Below are 22,718 nucleotides of genomic sequence, written 5' to 3'. Positions count from 1 at the left end.
TAAAAGGGATTCTGTTCTGCCACCTTCATAGCATTGCGTGTAGTCAGTAATTATGGCCAATTACTTTTATGTGAAAAATCACAGTTGATGTTGGAATACAAGCCAATTCAAATCTTAAGGAAGATGGAGAAATGGCTTCTGAATTTGCATTAAGATATTCACCAATATATTTATTTGTTGTCTTAATCTGGAGTGTAAATTTTTAAATGTACTAAGGATTAGGTAGGCAGTCTTGTTTCTAACACCCAGGAATGAAAATCATGGACATGAAGAGCTCAGTGGGTTCATATATTCCAAAGCCAGCAAATGGCTATCGAATTGCATAGGGTACTACAAATAGTGTGCAATATTTCTTACATAAACTGGATTCAAGCACACTAAGTGCATGCCTATGTTTCTAGATCTTAATAAATCTGTTAAGTCATTTAATTTTTCATCTATGTGCTTATTTTCTTTTAAAGTTGAATGTAACTGATTTTACTCATTAATTCATGGTAGGCAGTTACAAGGTCCTGGTTTAGTGAACTCTGGTACTTGGGGCATGAATGGACAGAATTGCCTCACACTAGTAAGAAAAAGGACTCAGTTAGGAAAACAGGCAGTTGGTTCTACCTCTGATGTGATATTCATGGGCTTTTCAAAAGAAAATATCCTCTCAGAGAATGCAGGGATGTATGGCCAAAACTTCTTTGGGGTTACTGTTACAAAGTTAAGTGTAATATGATGATGAATCATTGGATTTGCTTTGAGATCTACAGGTATAGCCTCATAAAGATGGAGGAGGGATATTCAGAAGTAGACTTAACTATGTAGTTTTGTGCTGCAGATTAAACTAATACAGATGTGTGAAACCTGAAAACATTTAGATGTTCTTCACAAGGACTGAATATGTATTTATAAACTAGATAATACACAGCCATAATCTTCAGGGACCTCTGTGTCTGGATTGAATGAAAACTACCCTACCTTTCTGTCTCTGCTTACTTTTTTCATATACTCAATGTTTACAATGCCTCCTTTTTTTTTTTTTTTTTTTTTCCCCCACCGTAAAAATGGTAGTTTCTTAGGGCATTTGAAACTCTCAATTTTTTTCCTCCAGGTTTTCTATATGTGGATTGCAGCATAGCTTCTATAAGTTAAAGACATGAGTAACATTTTTTGCCCAAAGGTTTTAAATTATTAACCTCACAGAGTATTTAATGTTCAGCACAGTGAAAAGTTGAGCTGTTGTGGTTTTTATAATAAATATGAATGCATGCCATGTACATGTGTGCACAATCACAGACTGATAGATCAATAACAATTTAAAGAGATTTTACTCTGTTTATCTCTCATGCTGGCGAACAAAATACCTCAGAATATTAGAAGTATTTCATCGGTTGAACCTTCTCATGTCTGCAGATTTTATCTTACCATCAAATTTGCTGTCCCATTGATTGCAGATCATTTTTGGGTATATAGTGTGTGTGACATGGATTTTCAGCCTTCTCATGTCTGCAGATTTTATCTTACTATCAAATTTGCTATCCCATTGATTGCAGATCATTTTTGGGTATATAGTGTGTGTGACATGGATTTAACAATATTTGTGCTGTGCAGAAGAAAATAATTCTGATTTCATATCTCAGATATGTGAGGCGGTTGTCTACAATAGTTGCAGTTCATTGTCTGGGAAGAAATACCTAATTTTTTACATATCTTTATCACATGAGAAAAAGTGTGACTAAATATGTCTAGAGATTTTCAGAAAATGTTTGTGTTGAACTCCTGTTTCCCCGAGAAAGGTAGGAGGAAGTAAAAAAAATTTAATAAAATTTGTGAAATTATTCTGTGAAGCAAAACTGAAGTTAGAATATAATAGTGCCTGTCTGGTTGTAAAATGTGATAGTATCTTTCACAGTTTACATTTAAAAAAAATATGTTTCTTGTCAAAATGATACTACTTTAGTTCAAAAGTAAGGGAATCTTGAGAATTTTTTTACAAAATGTTGGACTGTGACTTTCCAGCCCAGTTTGAGTGTAGTTGGACTGTTCAACAGCATGAATGTTAGGAAACTTACTCTTAAAACGTTGCAAGTTACTGTCAAACGTTATTAATAATAAAAAGTTTAGCTTATTAATAGCATCTGTATAATACTGTTTTTCACAGATATTTCTGCTTTTTAATTTTTATTCTAATGAAGATAAAGGTTAGTAATTTGCACATGCTTAGTTCCCACATATATAGATCCTACTCTTGCTTAGTTTTATCAGGAAAAAAAAAATTTTTTTACTGAATAAATGTGCTAATTGAAGTTAGATTTCTATAGGTGTGAAATTATACACATTATTTATACAACAGATTTAAAATGTATCAATGTTCATAATTTACTTATACTGTAATAAACCAAAATTAAGCTTGAAAATCAAGTAGATGTACTTACAGATTTGACAACTGAATTTTTCAGTTGCTTAACTTAGGTAGCTTTAGCCAACAGTTTGCTCATTAGACCAAAAAACCTGCCAAGAGTAATCAAGCATAGGGATGAAACAGAAGACATCATGATTTACCATTTTATGCTTGGTGTTTATCAAGAAAAGGGCTTGATTGAAGGAAAAAGAAGGAAAAAAGAAAAGGAAAATAACTTCATAATACTGAATTAACATAAAATTTGGAAAACCTCAGTATTGTGTGGTCAACTAACACTAATGCCGGAATTATAGGAATTCTTTCAAATAATGTATTTATAAGGAGTTTTGGAAGAGGTGAAACACTTCAGCAGAAGGTTTTTTTTTCCACCTTTATCAAACCTTCATTGTGGATTTCACTGGAATAATGTGAGATTGGATCTCATTCCAGTTTGTGGTCTTGTCTAATCGAGGTCACTGAGAATATGTTCACTGATGTTTGCAAGAGGTGGAGTAAATCTTTAATTTTGCCAGCCTTCTTATCAGAAATCATTATTTGAACATGTAAGTCTACAAAAAAACCTTCTGAATATATTTTGCATCTTTGAAAAATTGAAAGAAAGTAAACTTAACTGGAGAACAGTCATCCATCCAATGATAACTTCTTTTCCTTAGAAAAATCCTATCTAGTTGTCTGAAATAGAATACATATCAAAATTGTTGTGTGGTTTTTTCCCCCCCTTTTTTTTTTTTGTTTTATCATACATAAGGAAATTCTTAATTTGTTGCTGCTTCTTGGAGCACAGTGAAAACAAAACATTCTTTATTTCCATAAATCGTTACTTTTTTTTTTAATTCTGCTCCCTTCCACCCCCCCCCAATTCATGAAAACAATCTTTCAGTTTCACTGACCTGAATCAAAACATTTCATTTTGTCCAGTTCATCTGAGAGGGGTTCTGTTTGTGTATTTATAGTCTGTGTCTGATTCATTTGCTTCATGGAGTTGTAGGTAGGTTCTTCTGTGCTGCCTTCCATGCCAGGCTTCTGTGATGAATTGCATATTGTATGATGCACTCTGCTTTCCCCTCTAGCTGAATCCCATGTTGAATTGTGTAAAACAGTGCAGAGATTCCGTTAAGTAAGAGGGTGGCAATTATTACGTAGAAAAAAAGATCATACAAGCATAATAAAGCTGTGCAGTGTGTAGCAAGGCAATATTACTGAGGCAAGATTTCATCCTGTATTGGGAAGACCATTTATATAGATAATAATACTACTAAAAACTAAAGCTATACGAGATAGTTTGTGAGAGGTATTAAAACATCTGCTACATGGCTTAATTCTGTGGGAAATTATAAAAGTTTATGGCAAAGCTAAGCGTTGGGATGGATTTACCTAGTATTTGTTTGTTTTACCTGGAATTGCATTTTATTTATTTTTTTTTCTTACCCTTCTCCAGGATCTGATATTGGAGTAGATTGATCTTCTAATATAGTTATTCTTAGATGTCTAAACTGCAGTGCAAGTTTAAAGGCAGTGCTTTATCTTGATTTGACTAGTATATGGTGTTTCTTTTTGTGTCAGAAATCTCGCATGAGCAAACTGCAATGTACCAAGAAACCAGGGATCTAGAGCAAATCAAAATCTGGTTTAAGTAAGATATACCATATTATATTGCAAGCTAACTTTTTTGAAATCTGTAGTTTATTCTTTATTTGTATTATGGTATATCCTGCTTTCTTAGTTGTCTTAAGAGTTTTCTGTTACCCCTGTCTCAGCTTTCTTTTCTTAAAAGGTTACTGGGTCACTTGATGTTCCCAACTTTTGTATTTGTTCTCATTTTTGTTCAGAAATCTATTAATCTGTTTGTTACTTCTCTCTTCTGCCAAGGCAGCACAGAGATTGTGTTGTATATTAAATATTTAATCATATTAAATATTAATATTTTCTCTAAACCCCAAACATTTTACATAATTTTCCTTTCATGAGGTTGTATTGCCATTATGTCAACTATAGAGATTTGCAGCATGTACATTCTTTTTATGAAGATTTCTTTGATACTGGTCATGCTGATAAATCACAGAATCAACTAAGTTGGAAAGGACCTTGAAGATCACCTAGTCCAACCGTTAACCTAGCACTGAGTAGTTCCCAACTGCACCATATCCCTTAGCGCTATGTCGACTCTACTCTTAAACACCTTCAGGGATGGGGATTCCACCACCTCCCTGGGCAGCCCATTCCAACACCTAACAACCCCTTCTGTAAAGAAATGCTTCCTAATATCCAGTATAAACCTTCCCTGGCATAACTTGAGGCCATTCCCTCTTGTCCTATCGCTTATTGCTTTGTTAAAGAGACTCATCCCCAGCTCTCTGCACCCTCCTTTTCAAGTAGTTGTAGAGAGTGATGAGGTCTCCCCTCAGCCTCCTCTTCTCCAGACTAAACAACCCCAGTTCCCTCAGGCGCTTCTCGTAAGACCTGTCCTCTAGAGCCTTCACCGGCCTCGTTGCCCTAAATGTCCCTGTCTGTCCGGCTTCTACACCAGGTTCAAGTCCCTGGTCATTACCATAAACATTTCAGTGGCAGTGTCCTCGCTCAGAAGTGGCGGTGTCCTCGCTCAGAAGCTCCAGACAAGAACCAGTAATTTTATGACTTCTTTACACCAGTTAAAATTATTTTTCTGTTTCTTGTGTGAATGAACTGGAAAAGCAGGGTTGAAGAAGAACCCCTTTCTCTTTCAGCCTGGTTCTAAATCTTCAAGATCTCTTCTCTTTTAATCAGTTAAATATATGAGACTGAAAACTCTGAAAGCCAACAGCACCAGCCATTGAACACTTTGGGGGTTAGTAAGCGTGTAACTCCCTGCGTTTTTTGAATGTAGATGAGTAGAAAGCTGCTCAGTATAGTTGCGTTGTATCAGAAGTAGAACTTCTTATCTAATGTGGCAAAACTTGAGTTTTCAGATCAGAATTCCAGATCTTATCACTTATACCATGAATTTGGAAGAATTTTTTTATCGTTCTGTTTGAGATTTAAACTTTGAAAGTTCAGAGTTGGGAGTATTTTTGTCCTTTCTGACAGTGGACTGTATGAGTCTGAAAGTCTTCCTTCTTGCATTCTGAAAGTTTTAAGTTTCTTAAAGAAGGATTTAAGTGAAAGGTGTGTTGGCTTAAGTTAAATATCTATAGCAAATATCAGTTTTATTTGTGTATTCCATGGAATTTGACTATGACTCTTAGATAACGCTTTCTGCTTTTCAAAATACTGTTCTATTTTTATGTTCTTCATTTAGGAGTTATGATGGCCCTTATTTCTATAACAAACTGGGGCAATTTGGCAGGGGAAACATCCTGAAGACATTGTAGGTTGTGCACTGGGAAAAGGGTTTAAGAAATGGTCCGGTTATATGCTATTAAGAGGAGGTTAAGGGCTTCACTTCAATGTCATAAAATTAGTTAAGGACCTTATATTGTAATTTAGCTGTGCATTGCTGCTTTGAGTGATTTTTGACTTGAGCTGTTAGGAATAGGTAGTTGTAATGACTGACTGGTATCTCTGCTGCCATGTGGATTTCTGGGATGGGAGTATCCCAAAATCTTTCAAACACTATGTATTAGCTTTCTAAGAAAAGTTTGTGTGAAGTCTTTTTGAAGAAAAAAAAATACTCTGAGTGTTTTAGTTGTTAAATATAAAATAGTATTACCCCCACCCCAGTAACCTTTGCTTTGCAGTTAAAAATAGGTTACACAAATATGAAAGAATTATTCCATGTTGTCCTTTGATTTATTGTTTCTCTCCTAGTTTAATGTCCGTATTCAGTTTATGTTGTTTCCCCTCCATTTCTCACACACAGCAATTAAATCAGCACTCTAGGGAGAAAACTTAAGAATAATTTAGAGGGTTCTTAAAAAATCATAGTTTTATCATAACAATGATAAAAGAACCAAACAATGAAAAGAACAGAATATTGTGTCATTATTTCTTGTGAGTCTGGAATTGCATGATTTGTGAGAATATATTTATACAGAGGCATCTTATCTCAATGCTGTTTAGTTACCCTAGCTAGACAACCTACTATATGTACTTATTTGGAAAGGTGGAATTTACTGATTCTTTTTCTGTATCAAATTCCTAGTTCATTTCTAGAAGTTCGTACTTTACTACATTAGAAAACTAACTTGCTTATTTCCTTCAAATCTTTTAGTTGTGTGATAAAAATAAGACTGAGTGCCAAGTCTTAGTTTTCACAATGATCATTAATATTTGAATACGGGAGTTTACTGCATCCTTAACTAGGAATGGTGGGATGGCCTAGCAGACTGATCTGTTGATATAGCATTTAAATGTAAAGATTCATTTTTAGTCCAGTGCCATTGATCAGCATGATCGACGTCCATCTTAGAGGGGGGTCTGACGCTGGGTTTCTAAGTTGAATCAAACTGACAGTGTAGTCATGCCTAGTTACTAATGGGATTGTAGATATTTCAGCATGGTGAATTTGAATTTCTCTTGTCCTGTGCGTTTTGTGCTCTGTCCAGCAACGAGTTGAGGCCTGTGGTTTTTGTAAGCCTTATGAGTAGGCTTCCTTTGCAATCACTTGCTATGTTTCAGTTAAGTGAGTCTCCTAGTTTGTGTTAAGATCATTACTATCTGGCCAGTTTCTTTTTCTGCTGTTCATTACAATAGTTCTTTTAATAGGTATAATTGTTGAGTTTGTTTGCTTTTGATACAGATAATGCTATTATTGGAGGATTTGAAATTTGTCATTAAATATTTTTCCCATTAAGCTTTTTAATAAAATTAACTTGATCTAAAATAGATGCCATTTACTGAAAAAAAAAAAAAAGTTACGGATACAACTTTTTCACTTGAAGAAAGTGTGAGAATTTCTGTGAATTGTTGTATATCCTATTGGAGAAAGATATGCTACAGTGTTATTAGGGGCTTTGTTGCTTTGCTAAGCACTTTCCCTGAGACCTCGATTGCAAAATACGGAATGTGAAAGCAAGAATGAAGGTAATATTACATAGGCTACCAGGGATTAAACAAAATTAAAAGGTTTTTTTGCTTTTCCCTAAGTTTAGAAGTTATTTTCTCCTTACAGTCAAAGGTTCCTTTATTGGTTTTCTTTTATTTTATTTTACTAACTTTTGTTCTTTTATTTTACTAACTACCAAAAATGGGGTTTGGTGCCGCTACCGTTTAAAGTAAGGTATGTAAAGTTTTGAAGCTCTTTTTGAAGTTCTTTTACGTTGACTAAAATCCCATTTTTAAAAAAATTTAAAAGTGTATCTGTTTCTTTGCCTAATGATTAGCAGACCTCTCTGGAACATGTAATGACTTAACTCCATTCAGAAAGAAGTAATGTGAAGACAGAAATTTTATTATGCCTGAAATTCCTTTAAATATTTAAGAGTGAGGAATTTGGTAGGATTATTCATATTTCCTGTTTGATGTTTCTTAAATAGCAAAACACAAATATCAGTCTCCATTAATTTTAGAGCAGAAAGAAAGCAAAAGGTGGGGCATAAATTCTGGGGGGTCAAACAAGCTGCGCCATTATATTTTGGTGGGAGAAAAGATGCATGTATTGCTCTACCTGTCCCATTATGCTACTATTATGATTTTTTGATGCACTTGTCTGAGGTCAGCTTCTTTTTACAAGCATTTAAAAGAATGTTTGCATTTCTTCTTTTGACTTTTATCAGATACTTCTCTATAGAAAACCAGCAATTTATATCCATAAATGTTAGTTGTGTGGGAAATTAGATATTAAATTTAATAGAGCCAACACGAATATTCAGAATTAAGTTTTTATCCTGATTCTGCAGTAACTGCAGGTTTTTCTGCACTACTTGGGGGGTGTGTGTGTAGTATTTTTACTGTGTAAAACAATCGATACAAGAAGATTACTTCAACACTTCAGAAAGTGAAACTCTGTTACTTTGGAAATTTGGAAATTGTGACAGCAGTTTCTTTGACTGTCTAGTTCACATTTTAGACACAAAAAAGGACGTACTATAAACTGTCAAACTACTTAAGTAGTGACTGTAATTTTTTTGTCCTTATTTTAGAAAATGTTAATATCACTTCTTCTGTGGACCAATGAAACTTTCAAACTTATTTTAAATTAAATTTCTCATTACTAGGTAAGTATCCAAAACATAGAATTTGTGGAGGGATCTGCTGTGCAGGAGCGAATGATACTATTGCCAGTTAATATCAGATCAGGTGTGTAGAAAACTGTAGATTATTTCCTAGATAGTTATTTGCAGGTATAACTATCTTTAGTAAACACTGTTCTTTTAAGTATTTTTAAATTTTATTCAAGAGGAATATACATCAAGCAACCCAAAGTCTTTTCAGTAGTTTACATAGTTTATTTTATTTGAGACAACTTTGAGATTTTTATGTTTAACCGTAAAGTTGAAAGGAAGATTGGTTTTAAATTTAAGATGTCACTCAGTTTCTTCAACTTCAGCTATGTATCCCATCTTTTTAGATTTTTACTTTTGTTGTGCCTGGAAATCCTGTATTTCCTTTATGTCTGGACAAACCCCACCCACCCCCGCCCATGACTTACCTCCTCTAAAGTTAAACATGTCTGCAATACACAAGTTGACAGTTTATTTTGCACTCTAGCTTTTAGAAATGGATTTTAGAACTTGCGTTATTGTAAATCTACTTGTTCTTCTGTAAATGTGTTTTTGTTGTAGATATTTCACAGTAATTTACTGAAGCATAAGCAATAACTAATCAAGTACAGCAGAAATCAAGGGCATGACCTAAATTTTTTATATCCTAAGGGCATGCTTACTATATGAAGTATAATATGAAGATCACGAACTATGGGCCAGGTTTCCTTTAGTGATCAAATCCCGTATTTTTTGTGCTATCATTACAGCTACTCTGAAGATGCTCTTCTGAACTAGATTTGTGTGGTTTTTGACTTCCCTGGGAAAGTTTTGTGTTGGTAAAAAATATTTTAGATTCTGTGGGACTATTGATGAATTCAGCAGAAGATAAAAGTAACTTTAAATTGAACACATGTAGAAAGCAATTGTTTTTTAGATGGAAAATAACCTTATTCAGTGGGATTTCTGTAGAATTCTTTTATTATTTTAAGAAAAAGATAATTTAGACTTTTTGTGTGAAATGAATTAGTTTCATCAGATCTGATGATTTGCACTGAAATATTTGAAACTGTAAACAGTCAATTTGTCTTCATTAAGGCTTTTTTTTTTTTTTTTTGTAGGAAATGAAGGGACAACTGTTTAAGAAACTTAGTATGGAACATTGCATGCTCAAAGGCTTGTAGTATTAAGTATTACACACCAAATCTGAAAAAAAAAAAATAGTCGGTGTTTATATGTGAAAGGGTCTCATGGGTTGTGGTGAAGTCAATGTAGAACTGTGACCTAGGAATGCAAAAGATGCATGCTATCAGACTGTTGAAAAAATGTAAAATATTTGATGAAAACTCTTGAATGAAAACTAGATTTATGATATATTGCATTTTACAATGCAGTGGTATTATGCACTCCCAGTTCTTAAAGCTGTTTAGCAATGCTAAAATTTATTTGTAGTCTATGTGCTTCTTGGTTGTTTCTGTCAGTATGTATTCTTCCCTCGCTGCCCCCATATCACTGATTTAGTGTGAAAGCATACAACATGATACTGCAGTGTGGTTTCACAATAGACATATTTCTTGATGGATTTTGGCAATTGACTGTATGTAGAGGTATATGTAGTTCTTATGCTTGTATTTAAAAAGAAACCCTCAACAAAACAATGAAAAAAGAAACTGCTGCATATAACTAAATTTTCTGGTTAGTAAGTTAGTATTAATGGATTTGTTTGGTGAATATTTCTTTAGCATACCTGGTGTAATTAAAGGGAGAAGTTATGCTTAATATTTGCTTTCCATTTTTAAGGGTAATTTCATGTGCTCTACGCTTTCATATACTTTCCCATTTGTTTTTATTGCTTCACTACCACGTTTTTCATATTGTTGTGTCTTGTGATTACTTTCCTGTTGCTTTATTAGGTAACTAATGGAACAAAGGCAGCTGAGAGGTTCTCTAGGGGAAACAGCAAAATAAAATGTTGATAACTATGCAACATAAGCACTAGAAGGATATTCAGTGATGTCAGAAATTATAGCAACAGTATGGTAATTTCTTCATAACTGGATTTTTAAAGTCAGTGTTATGTGTTTTAGATTTATATAGGAGCAAAACAGGAGGACAAATATGTGGCTGTTCACAGCAGGAGCAGGGTGTTTTTTTGTGTCTATATATGCACATGGTGGATTTTTTGGGTGTAGAAGTCCTTTGACTATTAACTATAGATTAAGACATTAAAATGACTCTCTTTTTTTTAGACTGCAAGAAAAAACAGATGAGACCAGATGTTCATTTTACTTGTTCTTTCATTCCAATTACAGAGCTAAGCTTGAGGAAAAGATGTTCTAGGTTCTTTTTATTAGATTCCTTGCCATATATGGTATGGCATAGATTAAGTTTGTAGGAAAATTAAAAGCTTTTTGATTTTTTTTTTTTTTTTTTTTTTTTTAATTTCCTCTTGCAGGTAAAATTTCCATTATAGGTTGTTACAATTTTACTTTAAAAGGACTCTTGCAAAAATACAGACTTGTTAAACTTTTGGTCTGAAATAGAAGTTTTCCATTTCAGTTGGGAAGGTTAGAAAAACTCAAATCAGTTTGTAATAAATGGGCAGTGTATCATCCTTGCCATCTCAGTTTTAGTGAGCACAGAGAGGAGCTTTGAGTTTTCTCCCCAAATTAAAATGGAAGATCTTTCTACAATCCTTTGTCATTTGTTGAAAAAAGTATTGATCATCAGGACATCAGTCACTCCTGTGGGTATTAATTTCTACTGAACACTTTTTCTAGCAGTGATGGAAATAAGTCTTCGAGTTTTATCTTGAAGAGTGATACAAGCTACTAATCCAGGTCATATTTTGCTGAAGTCATGAATAATATGCTGAATTGATTCCTGATTACAAAATTGCTATCAATAACCAACACATGTATATGATCATTAGTGTAGAATACGTAGGGATGGTGAGCAAACTGCAATGTTGTAGCTATTCCTTCTGATATCTCCCTGTGGAGAGACTTAAGATGCATCTACATGGCAAAATGTTCTTGAGATACGTGTAATGAGTGAGGATGTGGAAGTAATAGTAGTAATATAGAAGTAGTATAGCTCTAATAATGCAGGTCATTAAGGAAGCAAAATTATCCTGTTTCTGAGTAAAGCCTAAAAAAAGCAATATATGCACACACTTTTATTGATCTTGGTGTTTGAATTTGGTGTGCAGAGATGATTTGGATATACATGTGGTACTTTGAACAAAATGTATGGTTATACAACAAAGTACGTAAGTGCCTTTGTGTGGAGTAGCTTAATACAAAACTCATTTTTACTAATTCTAGTTGAAAAGATATTGCAGAACAGTTAGTCGTCTTGCTCGTACACAGCAGTTAGTTCATTGAGCTTATTACTGAACAACAGCCACAGAAAAAAAATGTAGCTAGCAGGATATGTATTACTGTTGTTTTCTGAAACAAAAAAAAGGTCAGTGGCAATGTTATAAAAGTCGATTGCTGATGTACTCTGATTTGGAGGCAACTGAAAATCACTGCTCTTATCAGAAAGGTTCCAAATATATTTAGTTTATGAATTGTTAAACCTGAAACTTGAAAAAATATTTCTGCTGTGGTGTGCCTAATTTCCTGAGTCGGTAACTGAATTTTAATGCAAACTAAGAAGAAAAAGTATTAGTTTTTAAAAAAACATATTTGAGACACTTCAGAAGTTTTGCTTTCTCCTTCAGTAATACTTCAGAGCTGTCCGGACGCTTATGAGTGCCAGAGAAAGACCCCATGGAGATCGATGGCTCTGTTAACAAATAATATTTGTAAATCAACAGCTATAGCATTTCTGGTATTTCATCTGAGACTCAATTCAGGACCCCAAAGGTTTAGAAGTGACTATTTTTTGATTTTCAGGGTACATGTTTTCTTTGATTCCTCTTGTTGTTGCAACTGCAGTAGGTATGAGAGGAGAGCGTCCTTAGATTATGGGGGAGATTCTTTAGGCATTTTTTTTCAGCCATCGTTAACCTCAGCTTTTAATGAAAGAAGTAAGAGCAAAGAAGAATTGAGAGAGGAAAATAAGAGTATACACACTGAAAATTCTACAATAGAAGGGAGAGATGGGGTTTTTCCTTGTATATTTCTGACAGTGGTTGTCGAGAGGAGAAAATTTCAACGAAACTGAGTGAAAACATTGAGATGTTTGTCCATTCCTATGCATGCACAAAATAATTAAGTAATTTACCTGTTTAGCAGCAAAATGAGAGAAGCCTCTTCCTATCAATGTATTGCTCCAACGTTCTCAAAGATAAACCAGTCTTTGGGAAATAAAGATAAGGGCTCAAATGCCTTTTAGAGGTGTAATTTAATTTACCCTATTACATCTTCCCTTTTCCTGTAAGGACAGAGTAGGAGCTCGATCCTGAAGTACCAAAATAAAAGATCATACTCATGTGGGAAAGTACATGATTGATATTGGATATTGTTATCACTGTTCCATGACAGCTTTATGATTATGAGAGTATTTAAGATAAGCTTAAAATTTTTAAAGTGTTTTTATAATAGTCTTGACAGAATTGATATTAGAATAGGAATTAATATTACAGTAACCTTTCTACTTTGTTAACTGTGTTTCTGTATATTAGACTATTTTCTGCTTTTCATTGTGAGACTGTCTGGAAATGGAGGAATTATTAGACGTTTATCTTAAGCCTTTCAATTCTGATTAGTGTGACAGTTGGAGAGGGAGAAATTTAGCAAAAATTTTCATCTCCTGAAAGGTCATCCCTTTTCCATATAATTTGAGTTGTAATTAAAAGCAAGAGTTGTTTGAAAGGGGAGTGAGCTTAATGGATACTACACTTGATTAAAAGGGCAAATCTGCTATGAGTACAAATTCTGCTTCCTGAGTGCCTGGGTTTCCTTCTCCAGAGATCTTTCTCCTTTTTCCCTGCCTTGCATGAGCCCTTTAAAACTTTGTGTTAAGTTTCTTTTTCCCTCCGTCCTAATCATTAAGAATACAGTCCAGGTAAATTGCCACAATGATTGTCAGAGGAATGAAAAGCCTTCAAGCTTTAGATGACCACATTGATTTTGCTAACTGGCTGTTAGCATCTCTGCCTTAAAATCAGAAGGGGTAGTGTGTGTAAGGTCTAGCCCCAGTATCCTGGTCTGATAACTGTGCACATTATTGCAGCTGCAAATAGTAAATACTTGACTTGCTTCTGCTATACCATGATATGAGATTTGCTAGGGAATGATTTGCCCAATATTGCTGTCTTTCCCAGTTTTGTATTTCTTTCCCATTTCCCTCCCCATCTCTTGAATGTTGAGTTTTTTCTTGTCATTTACTTGATCACATGTGGCAACAGTCAGTTGGCCAAAACACTTCCATGTATGAAATCTTCTGGCACTGAATAACCAATCCTAGGTAGGATTGCTTATGGTCAGTTCCACTGTACATAGGTACTTATGGCACTAGTATTTGTTGCCTTTCTTCATAGCTATGAACATAGTCTTCATGGAGGGAATTTTGCTTTAATCCAAATGATAAGTACCTCACAACTTAATTGCAATTGCATTTCTCTGTGCTAGGAGGGCAAAAACATCCTGTGATAGGGCAAGAGGAGATTTTAATTTTTATTTCAGAACAGTTTTGGTAGTAGGAATATAAGTGAAGAAAAAAGCTGCTATTTTCCGCAACCCATCATCCCTTCTTCTAAGCTCTACAAAATCTACTTTTGTCATATTTTGTATCTTTGCCATTGGGATACAAAGTCTTTAGAACATGAGAAAACCAAAAGAACAAGGTCATAAAAAGTTTTGATAATGAGAATGCTGTTTCTCAGGGATGTCAGGATATTGTGCAGTTTCTCATGGCTAGATATATCTATCACCCTGAAAATCAGGTAGCTAGAAGTAGAAAAATGTTAAGGAGACACCTGCTTTGTATGGTTCATGTATCTTCATGTATTCATTTTTCTGTGAAAATTATTATTGGGCAAGAAATAAAATTAGAATATGACTTCCATGGCTTGTGTTGAACTAGGAAGGCCATTCACTGCCAGGACAATTAACAGTTCCTTAAACCATCAGAAATCTCTTTCCCCTTATTTCCCTTGACCTAATTTCTTGTCATTATGTTTCTGCTATTTTTCTTCCAGTCTTCCAAATTATGAAAGTTATTTTCACCAAGACTTGAGGCTAGACATGTAAATTGTCTTTCCTTAGTAGTAGAGAATGTAAATTACATATTGCCATATTATAAGTGGAGATACTGATTCCTTTTGTCTAGAAAAATGGTATCAGCATTAAAAATAGTTAGGAGTTTTTGTTTAATGGAAAAAAGGAAATGTAAATGAGCTATTTTTCTAGCTTGCAGAAAGCTGATTCTCATGAAGGTTGAATTAACTACGATAGCAATGTATTGTTGCTTTTTGTTTGGAGGTGTTTAATGTTACAGCCTAAAACTACTGTGTAAATTTTAAATGGCACAGTGCTGTGTCTGGAAGAGAAAAAAGTGCCAAGGAAAACCTCCCCCCTGCACCTACCGCTGACCTGGAATAGCCACATTTATAAAAGTTGAATTATCTTTGAGTAAATTTTGAAAAACAAAGAAAACTTGTTCATTATTCAAGGTAAAGCATTACTGTTTTTTTATGTCTTGTATAATATTTCTTCACTTAACTGAGTAACTGTTGGGAAGTGAAACTGAAGTATTCAGAAGGTAAAGCTGAGACTTATCTTGCCTAACTGTAATAGTTTAGAAGTTTAACATAAGCTCACTTTTTTCAGGCTTCCTCTATGGTAAGTGGAGACAGATGTCTGCTTTAAACAGCTTCTTGCTGTAATTTTGTGTATGATGGATCACCCTTTCAAAGTGTTCACCTTTTTCTGTGAGGAAGGCCAGTTCTTCTGGATGCTCCGTACAGATGAAAACAGCTAATTTTTAAATGACTAAAATTAGATACAGTTAGCCTGTATTAGACCAAGACCCAAATTATAGGTGTTTTGTACAAGTGGATGGGAAGACAGTTCTTTTTTCTTCTGTAAATTGAGCCTGTGATAGAAGAAAGTGTAGAACCTGCATGATAAAGAGTTGCTTTATGTATAAACTATTTTTTTTTTCAGTGAAGCATGATACTGCTAAAAAAATTTTTTAAAATTTAGCCCTGGTATGTATAGTTATTATGTAGTTAGCTGACCTTTCTCTAAAACCTATTATTCCAAACATCTATGGAAGCCTGAAAATTAATTATTTTGTCTCAACATTCTTCTGCTTCCAATCAGGTTTAAGATTATTCCTTAAGAATAAGATAGACTTTCAGAGTTATTCCCTACAGGGACTTTTCAGGATCTTTATTTCTTTTTTATCCTTTAATTTCAGTAAAATTGTTGATGAATAAATACCCTTTTATGAGCACAGCTATGTTTGAGAGGATATATTGTATCTCAATATTAATCAATATTAATTAATTCTCAGATTTTTCACAGAAGTGACTGATTTTCAGATTAGCTTGTTTAGATATGAAATATTGCAGTGTATTTTCTCTGTGATGCAGGACTGATAAAGAGCATGTCCTGAAGTTCTTGGAAGTGTTTTGAGTACCATGGTGTGCTGTGGGTTGGACCTTGAAAGCAAAAGTGCTGATTAATGCACACAGTAGGTATGAATGTCTTGTATCACATTTTTGCCCTGCCCTGCCTGTGATATGGTACAGTACTTTCTCTGAACTAAGTGTAGGCATATATATTTTGTCAAGAATTCTGTTTTTGCAGTATTGATGCAGTCTGCAGAGTAGGTGTTGCTTTCTTCAGGGAGATACAGCAAGAACATTCTTAGTGTGGTTATAGGTTGTTAAGGAAGTGTAGCTGTATAGCTGTGAATTGCTCTTCTGTCACTCAACTAACCACAACCACTTATTTTCAACAGTGTCAGGGAGAACCTTCAGAAGCTGCTGATCACAGTAATGAATTGAAGGATCAGTGGTAAATTCTGTAGGAAAAAAGGAAATGAAAGCAGATGAGGTTAACATTTAAAAAAAACCCCCCAACTTCATAAATGAAGTGAAAATGACACAAATATGATGTATAATATACAGATACATCCGTGCATAGGAAAAATATTCATCAAAAAAGGGAGAAAAACCTGAAATCAAGAAATGAAGCAAACAAACCAGCTTTCTGTATACTAGAAGTCATACTCTGGTTATCTAGGGATGCTTTATATAGTGTTTATGCAGTTGCTACTGTACATACAAAGAAAAATTGTGAAACCTTTAAGCTTTGCACTGCAACTGTTGGTTTTTGAGCCTGAAGTAAAGAAAAAGAGAATAACGTAATGTATTAAATAGCCTGTGTAGAGATAAAAGCTTGGGATTTTACGCCAAAATGGCAAGAACATTGAAAAAAATTGATGTGATGACTATCTCCAGCATGTTTTCTGAAATGAAACAGCTTTTACTATAAACGAGTTGTTTGTTTTTTGTGGGGTTTTTTTTGTTTTTTTTTTCTTGTCCTACATAGCCTTAGCCTGAGAGGCAATGAGAGTTCGAAGTTAAAAGTATTCTGAATGTAGGGTCTTGCCTAAGGGACTTTGTTTTAGAAAGGGGGGTGGGGATGAAGGTGAGGGCATAGGGCTAAGAAAGGATTTTGGTGGTGCATTAGCACCTGAAACATCCTGACTAGAGGCATTCTTTCTCCTTTAGCCAAAAGAGAAGAGGCAAGTCTATTTGTCGGTAGGTGTTTACAGGTATTTCTTTTATAAGTGTTCAATGATGGAATTTATTTTTTTAGCTAGTCAAAAAGTATTTTATTACGGACTATAAGAACTCTTTTCTTCAGCCTGTAGAATTAAAGTGATTTTGGGCCACAGGATATACTCAGTAAAACATTCTGGAAAGAAGACTGGAAAACATTCTGGAAAGAAAGAAAGCAGTCAAAAGTAGACTGTTTTATATGAATGGGCTATGTAAAATACTTTTAAAAAGTCATTTGAGTGCATTAAAGGGAACCTTTATTTAATGGAGTAAAGTGAGCAAAGAAATTATGAGCAGCTGGGAATAAGTGCTGGTTTTGAATAGAGAGTAATGCTTTTAAAAATTCTCGAGAATTAAAAATGCTGGTCTGTTGTGCAGAGGAATTAAGATAATGATGACATGATCATAATTGCTTTCACATTTAAAAGCAAAGGGTAACTGGTACTGTATACTGGAAGGAAACATTAGAGTTTGTTTTTTTTTTTTTTTCTTCTTCTTCAGTTTTCCTTTAGATTAGCTACATATCTTCTGTTTTTTGAGTGTTATAGCCACCTTTTAAAAAAAGTCCTATTGGGATATGAAGTGTTGATTCTAGATCCCGATCCTTCAGTCTATATGAAGTTCAGTTAAAGTTAATGCTCTTCCCAGTTTTTCTGATGCTCTTGGAACATGCAGGCTTAGTCCCATCTTGCTATTTTTCTCACTGAAACTGGAATAAAATGTGGTATTTGTATGGGGTATTTCCTTCAGAAATTGTATTTTGTTTAAACCCTCCAGTGCAGTTTCACAATATTGATTTAAAGGAATTAAAGCTGCAGTTGTCCTCACAGAGGACAGGGAAACAGTTCTTGTGTGTATACATTGTTCTGATGTTATATGGCAAAGCAGTTTTACTGCAAAGTAGTTTTAAGTCTGGCTCCCTTTAGTCAAACTGAAAGTACCTCAGGCCTTAGACTTGTGGCTTCACCTGTATTGTGGTAGCCTAAAGATGCGTTCTCTAGTTTTTGGCAGGTCCTGAGCTCTTTTTGCAGAGTTCTAGTCACACAGAGCTGTGACCATCTGATAGTAGAGGTTTTATTTCTCTTCCTGGAAGTATACTTTGTCCACTGAACCTAAATATTTTCTAATCCCTTTGAAAGTAATGAACTATTGTTCTGAAGAGCCCTGGCAGTCCTTTTTATTTAGAATGCTCCTATCCTCTAATAGTAAATCCGGAAAAGAAAGATTACTTTAGACGGGAAGCCTTCATCTCTATTTGTATATGGAATGATACATAACTGTCTTTAGGAGTTCCTGGTGTGTGTTTTCACTGGTTTGGAGAAAAAAGCTGTATTTTGTATCCTCATTAGAACTAGTGTGTCCTTAGAGCCTAGAATCTGGTATGGTTACTTCACTAATCTTAAAAGTTTCGTTGAAATTAAGTTACTTAATACTGTTTTGCTTTTTTTTGGCCTTTCTAGAGATCCTTTCTGTTGTTAGCTTAAGACAATATAACTATACAGAAAGTATGCTAATGACTAGGGTGTTATGAAACTATTACAGGACAGCCTTAAATTTCTAAGTAATCATAAACAGGAATAATTCCCTAGTTATTTTAGGCTTAATTACTCTTTGGTAAGTACAGAATTAAATTATGTATCTTTTCAGTAAATGTTTTAATTGTTGTTTCTCGTAAAGGAGAAAGGCATTCTAAAAGCTAGAAACAAGAAATGTCTTCAATTTCACTGACACAAATTGTAAATTTAACAATTAAGGTGGTAGTGTACACATCTTTATTATTTACAGTTGCATTTCATTGTGTTGAAATTTATGGTATGAAAATAATCCTGATGTACACACATTGGCTTACTGTTTGAAGAAAGAGCTTAGTAGCTTTGTTTATTGGTAAATTTACTGTATTTACTTTTTGGTAACGGAATTAAGAGTGCTCTGGCTATGAGCGTATTTATTTTTTATACTGTCTTAAAGCATGTTGGAGAAGATTTCTGGGAAGAAGAAACTTGAAATTTATGAAATAAAAGCCTATCAACCTTCTGTCTGTTTTTATAAAATTTATAGGAAATTGCAGTCATCTTGAAACTATAACCAGTACTTTCGTGTCTCATGTCATTGGCCTGTTACTTATTCTATATTATTGCAGAAGAATCTGAACTCTACAGAAAAGGACAGTTTGATTTTGACTATGTGTGCAGGTATGATTTTCCTGAAAAGTGTATATCAAGAAGAAAACGTGATTTTTTTTTTTTTGAAGAACATCACAATTTCCTATAAAAAGGAAGGAAAACAGTACTTAATTTCTCCTGAAAGGAGGGAAATAGATGGACAAGTTCAGAAGGTATTTTAAAAAACAAGTTACTCTGATGCCAGAATTAATGTCACTGGTAAAGAAACCTTGCATCAGGACTAGTAAAATGGCATCTCCACTGATAACCACTGATCTTTATATTACAGAATTCTGTGAAACTAGGCAGATATTCTTAGGTGTCTATTTCTCCTCTCTTCCTTTTCAGTAGCTTATATTGCTGGCAAGCGTTTGGCTTGCAATCTTGTTTGCATATAATAAAGATATACCTGCTAAAGGAAGGCTTTGTGTAACTTGTGTATCCAAACATCTCTTGTTCTGTGACAAAAGGCTGTCCATTTACTCCAGCGTATACTCAAGTATCAAAACTACTCAAGACAGAAATGCAGAAGCCGCAAATGCATAATGCTGTCATTTCAAAACGATACAAAGGCACTTCAGAGCAGCAAATAATACTACAGACCTTATCAGCATTGCATCACTTCTTTCCTCCATAAACTCCTTTACTACACAAATCAAAATAATTGTGTATTTGACAAAAGTGATACAAGGCAAAAGATGCTACTCATTTCCAGTATAGTTAAAATGGATGTGACTTAAGATAATTATTTTATCATTGCACCCACAATTCCCTAATTCATCTCTAAAACACATTCAGAAAAACTTTGTAATTTTGGCACTATTCTCATTACAGGCTGTTTTAAACTAAGTAGTTGGCTCAGGTGCAATAGTATGTCTTATGCATAAGTCACTGGAAATCTTGTTATTTTGTTCACTTAATTGCACATAAAAGTCCTTTTCCTTGGTATATTATACAGGCTACAACAATCAAGTAGTTAGAATTGTTGTTGTAGATGATGGGCAGTCATTAGAGGGTAACATATATTCTCATCTTGCTTGCTTTTGGTCTTTCCAAAAGCTCAGGTAGCTGCTTCTATGTATTTATTTAGTATGTGAGGTAGAATTGACAGTTTATTGAATGTTTGCAATCAGAATATTTTTCTTGAATGTGACGATAATGGGGCTGCAGGTTTGCCTAGAATCTTCATTGAGATAAACTGTTAATGTTGTTTGCTGAAAATGCAGCCTTTATTTGCCAACTCTTGAAGTTCTGAGTCCTTTTTCCTTTTCTTGAAACTGTGCAAAAGAAAGCCCCTTTGAGAATCTACCAAGCTAACTGACTTCAAAAAAGGATGACAATAGTCCTGGATTTGATGAGGAGTACACAGTTCATGCATATATTTGTTTCAGACCATTGCAATTTGGGGAGAAGAAAATGGAAAGGAATTATTTTTTTTGTAAACAACTTGGTGTCCTGTTGCATGGTGGTCAACTTGATGTGGTGTTCAGAATCACAGAGAATCACATATTCTCAAATAATACTCACCTGAGTGTCTATCTAGAATGAAAATTGTGAAACTGTTAGTGTGATATTTCTGTGCAGCACAGTCAGACCTGATCCCTGCAGAGTTATGAAAGGGCTTCTCATTTGTCAATTCAGTAGCCACTGTTTATTTCGGCTTTGTTCTGTTTTGCTATGAGTTTCTTCATCAAACTCTACCAAGAAATGTTCCCAAATACTCTACTGAATCAAATGCTCTACACTTTGAGGTGTATAGTTGCAACAGTTTGCTTCTGAGTGGTAGTTGTCATCTCTACAGTTTCACAAGGGCTTTTGAGGAACTAGTAACTTTCTCTGGAGTTCTCTGCTTTTATCCTCTGAATTGCTGAAGTCTAGAGGCATAAATCAGCCTGTTATTTCTGTCCTCCAAAACTGTCTGTTTTCCTTCTGCACCTTTTTCTTTTTCCAGGAGGTTAAAGAAATTAACATTCTTTTAGTTTTTAAAATAGCTTAAATCTGGCCAAAGTGTGGATCTGTACCAGTGGTTTAGTAGACACTCATAGGTATGTAGCCAGAAACTGTAGGAGGAGTACCAGGTTAACAGCTACAGTTGTCTGCTAAAACATATATGAGGGGTTAGATGAAGAGCTGAGAAAGTAATTGTATCATACCTACCGCCTTTTAATTATACCGATGCTAATGTGCATGCATTCTTCTCTCTTCTAAACGTAGCCAAGGTTGGAATTGGCCAGCAGAGGGCAAACTAAACGTACGTGCTCCTCTTATTCTATATGTTCTTGAAAATCAGCTACAGCTGTTCATGTCAATATAATTTGCTTTCTTTGGGCAGTAGTTGTAAATATTTTTTCAAAAAAATATTCTTTTTCACCGAAGAGGTTGTATTGGCTTATTTTGTGGTAACAATAACCTGAAATACCAACTCTGAAACATCAAGTAGCTGTTCAGAAGGAAGTATATAAAACATGAAAAACTAGTTATATGTCTTACTGCTAGATGGGTTTTGATGGCACCTGTGAGCAGAAGATAGTCTGTGAGTCTTGTGATTCTCCTCACTATCTGCAATAGTAGTAAACAGTGTGAGGCTGTCAAAGAGGCTATTCTGTATACAACAGGAAGTTTTTAGTCATTTAAGATTGGAATAAATTGTTCTGAAGTCCCTTTCCCTGATACTAAACACTGGCATTCAAAGGGAAGTTCCCATATGTTTGAAACAAGGTAAAATGTTGGTGTTCTGTAATTCAAAATAGTTCCAGGAGTTTCCTTTATACTTGAATAGAACTTTGTTACTTACATTCCCTTCAGATCAAACTAGTTTACTAGACACAATTTTAGGAAAGTTTTGGCTGAGGTTTATACTGAATTTGTTCTCAGTTTTGCTTATAAAAGATAACACATCTCAATGTTCGTTTGGTTTTTTTTTTAGGTCAGTAAAAGTAGAGAGAGAATGTATTTATTTAAAGAATTATGTACCAAATTAATATGTATTAAGAATAAATAAAAAATCCACTCTGAAATAACCTTTTAACTGTTGAACAAGAGGAGAATGGATTATAGTCATTGAATTTAGTAGCTTAAATTGAGATCATTTTCTGTCATTGTGTACTGATAGATGTATTTTAATTTGACTTTCCTCTGAGGAATATCTTTCATATTTGATACAATCTTCTGGCTGTCAAATCAAATAATCTATGTAATGAAATGCCTTTCTATTGAAATGGAATGTTACAGTGACTTAATTTGGTGTCAGTTTACATGCTGATTTTAGAATATAGTTGTGTACT

General features: G+C 34.3%; 1 protein-coding gene across 2 annotated transcripts in view; it reads left to right on the top strand.

The window, feature by feature from the left end:
* The window catches only part of SPOCK3 (SPARC (osteonectin), cwcv and kazal like domains proteoglycan 3), a 213,659-nt gene that overhangs the window by 9,825 nt on the left and 181,116 nt on the right, over window positions 1–22,718 (top strand). The window lies entirely within an intron of this gene.

This window comes from Athene noctua, chromosome 4 (assembly GCF_965140245.1).
Source record: "Athene noctua chromosome 4, bAthNoc1.hap1.1, whole genome shotgun sequence".
Lineage (NCBI taxonomy): Eukaryota > Metazoa > Chordata > Aves > Strigiformes > Strigidae > Athene > Athene noctua.
Note: the sequence above shows the minus strand (reverse complement) of the source record. Positions and strands in the feature narration are given on the sequence as shown.